The 5,582-nt window shown below is 38.7% G+C and overlaps 1 protein-coding gene across 3 annotated transcripts in view; it reads right to left on the reverse strand.

Moving 5' to 3' along the window:
- Positions 1–2,052: 2,052 nt before the first annotated feature.
- The window catches only part of LOC106531581 (golgin subfamily A member 7), a 25,481-nt gene continuing 21,951 nt past the window's right edge, over positions 2,053–5,582 (reverse strand). For 2 of the 3 annotated variants that reach the window (XM_014027485.1, XM_014027484.1), the window contains exon 6: positions 2,053–3,281. The gene's annotated coding sequence lies outside the window, so the exon portion shown is untranslated. The remainder of the gene's footprint in view (positions 3,282–5,582) is intronic. The other variant, XM_014027483.1, reaches the window with a different exon arrangement.

Genomic DNA, 5,582 nt, shown 5'->3' on the forward strand with positions numbered 1-5,582 from the left:
TTTATTCGTGAGTACGCTACATCACAGATGTGCTAAGATTAGGGGAACTGAGTTATCTAATCACAACAGTGATCAAAATGTATAATCTGAATTTTATTTATGTATTATGTGATTAATATGGTGTGTCTCTAGCAGAGTCTCTGAACAGGAAAGATAAGCTTCATGTGGAAACACTCAGCTTCAGAGTCTAGCTGGGTGAAAAAAATAAATAAAGGGGGGGGGGGGAATCACCTCCAGATCCACACACACACACATAAATATATGAAGCATTGGTAAAGGAGGAAGAGCAGGGAATAAAAACAAATAAAATAGAAAAAAATATTACAAATAGAAAATATTATGTGGGGGGGATGAGATGGAGAGGAGGGTTTTTCTTTCTTTTCTTCCATTTTTAAATCTATTTATTCATCCCTTTCTTCTCCTATTTCCTTTTGTAGGGGGACGGTGTGTGTGTGTGTGTGTGTGTKGGGGGGGGGGGGGGCTCATGGCTGTAATAACAGTTTAGACAGCCATGACTTCATAAGGTTTGTATTTCCAGCCAGGTGGTAAACAGTGTCCTGGTGTCCGTCAACATTTAGTTTATCAGCAGTTAAAGCTTTATCCTTTCTCACGAAACTGTTTGAGAAGTGGGTAAAGCTTCTTAAACAGTTTTTGAATAATAAATTTAAAAACACATTATTAGCATTCATTTCTTTAAAATTCTATTATTTGATTTAAAACTACGGAGCCCAGCTGGTGACAATGGAGAAAAAAATACTGCTTGCCCACAACTTAATAATGCATGGGCACAACACAATTATTTTGTTGCCATGTGTTATTAAGGCGTGGACATGTATTATTATCTTGTGGCCATGTGATATTTTTTATCCCATGTCARTGCTTTAAGTGGGCCGGTATGCAGTACCACCACTTCCCAATTTTACTCCTCAGCGTACCAGAACTTATTTCCTGAGTCCAATGCGTATTGGCACTTTTTCTGGTGTTGTAAAGCCTGTGTTTCCCATTTCCCTCTGCTCCCTGTACATAAAGCTCCAAACCTCGCAGGCTGAAAAGAAATTAAAATAAAAATAAATAAAAGGAGTGCGCGTTCTCGCTCTTGGCCAGCAGCGAGCTCTTCTTGCACACAGACTGAATTTATGAACAGAAAAGCATGACAAAGAACAGAAAAATAAGACAAAAAATGCATAAAAACAGGGAATCCTGTGCTGAACAGTAAAAACTGAGGAGTTTGAGTGACGGATCAGTTGAAACACATGAGGATGATGAGGCGTCGCTGGTGAGTGAGATACTGGTAAACATGAAAACAGCTGGGAGGCAGAAACTAAAGAGGATCCATTAAATGAAGAAAACTAAACAGAAATGCACAAAGAACAAAATGCAAGAAAAAACTTAGAAACTAAATAATGAATAAACCAGAAGGACTATGGCAAGACCTTTTGAGCAATAATTAATTCACAAGACAAACAGCAAAACACGTGATCTGAATAGAAATAAAAACACAGATCATGATAAAAAACAATATTCAGGAAGGAAACACAACAATAAACTATGAAATTAAACATCAAGGATACAACTTGAAAATATGAAGCATGATTTACCCACAAGTACAGGAGATAGAGTACCCGATAATTGTACTCAGGTAAGAATACCACTGCTTCAACATATTGTTTCTCAAATAAAAGTAAGACCTATCCCTCCAAGAAATTACACAAGAGTAAAAATGTTAAATGGACTGTACTTATATAGCGCTTTTCTATCCAACCAGGATAAAAACCTCTTCACAATCTATAATCTGTCATTTACCCATTCACACAGCACTCTATTAGGTCTCTGCAAAGCTAATACTGTACATACAATTATCTATGGAGACTAATCAGTGCCAATCACATTCATACACTGATGGGACAYACATCAGAGGCATTAGGGGTGAAATGTCTTGCCCAAGGACACAACAACTGAGACAGCTGGAACAGGGCTTATCAAACAGTTTATTTAGAGTTTAGTTTGTTTAGGCAGCAAAGAAACAGAAAAGTTCAATAAGCTGGACTCGCATTTAAAATGTAAACAATAAAACTTTATTAAGACACCGAGTTTGATTTTTCAGGCTGGTTCTACCTGATGTGTGACGTAGCTGAAGGTCAAACATCAACAGCTTCACTGTTCAGACACGAGACTCAACAGAACCTGGACCTCTTCTTTAGGTCCACACCACCAAGACTCAGAATACTGCTCCTCATCCTGCAGGTAATTTGACTAAATTATTATTTTTTCTTTCATTAGTTTGTCAACTAAAAAGTTAAGGTTGCTTTTTCCTCTTTGATTTCACATCTAAAAATCATCTCTTATGAAAGTAGAAATTTAGACCTATTCTGCAAAAACACAACATGAGACAGGATGGATCAGGTTTATTCCCATCTGTTGTAAAAAGAATTGTGCTTCCAAACGTGGTGATCACAAGCAGTTTCATGTCTGCCTGAAGCTTCACACCTACAGAGAAGGCAAAGCTGTTCTCCACAGTCATCTAACAAGAGCACTTTAATACTGCAGGCAAACACAGCCGTGGATTCTATGAGTATATGAGACTATTAGACAAGAATTAAAAACCAACTGTAGTCAAACGTGATGCAGAAAACAGATCTGTCATAAAACTGAGTCAGTGGTACATTTACAGAATGACATTAAAACAGAAGTGATCAGAAATCAATGCATAAAAATTAAATATGTACATTTATATAAACAATCTGGGAGCTTTAAAAATAARCATTTCTTCTACTTGAAGAAAAAAGCAAATAAGGTGCAAAGAGGCAACAAACTACCAAAAACTTCCATAAAATTCAAAAAGTAAAATTTAAGCAAACTCTGAGATATACAGCGCCCTGAATCATCTCCTGTTTTAACCCGAATCACACATTTGTCCAATGGTTACCTTGTGTCAACTTTTACATTTAGAAAGAAAATATAACACATTACATTTCTACATTACTTTAWCAAAGGCTTTTACTTGTCAAATAATTGGCTAAAAAATCTTCAACTCTGTCCTCGTCAATCCTTCACAGCTGATCACAAATGTGGCTACTGATAACAAAAAATAGGAAGAGACTAAACATATTGCTACAACATTTCACCAAATGGCAGAAGAGTATCTCAGACTTGGTCATGAAGGGTCATCTGGTTGAAACATGCAGCTGACAGAGATTGTAAAGACGCAGTTTTAAGGTCGCAGGTCTGGGATGTCTGGGGTAGGTTGCAAAGTCGAGGCGATCCCTTCAACCAATCAGCTGCTGCAGAAACAGGAAGGTTTCTTAGAGACATGAAACACAATAATATAGTACCTTAAGTATAACATGACGATTAAACATGGCTTATGATGCGTGAAGTGATCTAAATGGTTTAAATCAAGTATTTGATAGATTCCAGTTAGTAAATATTAATGGATTTATTTCCTCAGGGTTCAGTGCTTGGACCAATCCTCGTTATTACATAACAGTTACTAGACAGCATAAGATCATTTTCATCATTATGCTGATGATACTCATATTTATCTATGAATTAACATTTATCCAGACTTTTACGATATAAAGGTTGTCACGACTTTGCACATACACATTAATTATTATAATGACTAATAAAGTATAAAGTTTTTTATTATTAATATTTACTGACTTAAAATGATGAAAAATAATAAATAAATGATAAATGGTAAATGGACTGAACTTATAGAACGCTTTATCAAGTCCCTCCGGACCCCAAAGCTCTTCACACTAACAGACATTCACCCATTCACACACTGATGATGGTAAGATACACTGTATCCACAGCTGCTCTGGGGCACACTGACAAAGGTGGGGCTGCCATGCACCGGCGCCACCGGACCTTCTGACCACCATCAGTAGGCAAGGGCGGGTGAAGTGTCTTGCCCAAGGACACAACGCCTGAGACAGCTGGATGGGGGATTGAACCAGCGACCTTCCGGTTCCAGAACGACTCCCCTAACCACTCTGCCACAGCCGCTCATAAATAAATAAAACATCTTCATATGTAACTTAGACTGATGCATATTTGACAATAACACCGGTCCTTACGGATACAGTGTCACTTTTTATAAAAAGGCCAACCTATAGATGCAAAAAACAATTAAAACTTTATCTGCAGTTTATCGGGGTACACCGATAGAAAACAGTCAAACCTTCAGGGCCAGTTGCCTTCAACTGAACTTACTTGAATTATTCAAACTCCAGGCCAATGAAGAATATTACTGATGTCCTCATTCTGTCCAACATTCTCCACTGACCGTAGACACAGATGTTTGCAGATGAGATCTGCAGGTTTATCAGGGACAGAAGCCAGGGTAATAACTTGGCCCAGTCAACAGTTGCTCAGTAGTCGGGTCAAGTCTGGTATTTTGTAGAGTTCAGGACAGTTTTCCCACAGGTGTCTGATCTATGATTGCTTCACCTGGCAGGAACTCTAAACCCGCCAAAGATCCTGCGGCTTTAGGTCTGATCAGCCACAGAGAGAACAGACAGAAGCCYGCAGGCTTTCTGGAGCCATTTTTTAAGATTTAAACTTGTGAACTACATTGATTTGTGTGAAATTCTAGATGGGAGCAGTAGATTTAAGGAACATGGATTACTGCCACACATGTTCAACAGGTCTCCTGCCAAAGACCACTGCAGCACGGAATGTGACATTTTAATGGTTTGGTGCAGACAACAGAAGGACCTGTGCAAAAATCCAGACACTAAACAACATCAGCTGAAGGTGGTGCATGGATCTGTAGCTCTTTGTGACAGTGGGGCATTTCTGAGTTAGAGAGGTAAACTAATATTACTGCAAAGTAACACAAAAAATAAATGCATTTCGAGCATACCCCTTTGGGGCTTCATAGTTTATATGGGAATAGTAAATAAAAGACCCTGTAAGAGTGTCAAGATCTTTTAACCCCCTTCTCCATGGGTGTGGCTTTAACCCTTGTTAACCCTTGGATCCACCTTAGCTGTGGTTTGTGGCAGGTCAACAGAGTATTGCACACAAATAATTTTGATAATGCAGATTGCTGCTCATTGACTGACTGAGCTGTGGAACTTGCAAACTCCACAGACGCCAACTAGTCACAAACATGTCACCAACTACTCACCAACCAGTCACCAACCAGTCACCAAATACTCACCAACCAGTCACCAACCAGTCACCAACTACTCACCAACCAGTCACCAACTACTCACAAACCAGTCACCAACCTGTCACAAATCAGTCACAAACTTGTCACAAACCAGACACAAACTTGTCACCAACCAGCCACAAACCAGTCACAAACCAGCCACCAACCAGTCACCAACAATCACAAATTAGTCTGCAACAGTGCTAACTAGTCACAAAGTAGTTTTCAACAGCCACCAATGGGTATCCAAAATTGGCAGCCCAGTAGAATATTTCCTTTAGGTCTGAAGTTTTGAATGTAATGTTGCACTTCTCCAGTTTCTCCGATGATATACAGCGGGTAAAATTAGTATTGAACACGTCAACATTTTTCTCAGTAAATATATTACTAGAGGTGCTAATGACATGAAATTTTCACCAGA

The sequence above is a fragment of the Austrofundulus limnaeus genome, unplaced genomic scaffold, assembly GCF_001266775.1.
Source record: "Austrofundulus limnaeus strain Quisiro unplaced genomic scaffold, Austrofundulus_limnaeus-1.0 Scaffold652, whole genome shotgun sequence".
In the NCBI taxonomy this organism is placed as follows: Eukaryota; Metazoa; Chordata; class Actinopteri; order Cyprinodontiformes; family Rivulidae; genus Austrofundulus; species Austrofundulus limnaeus.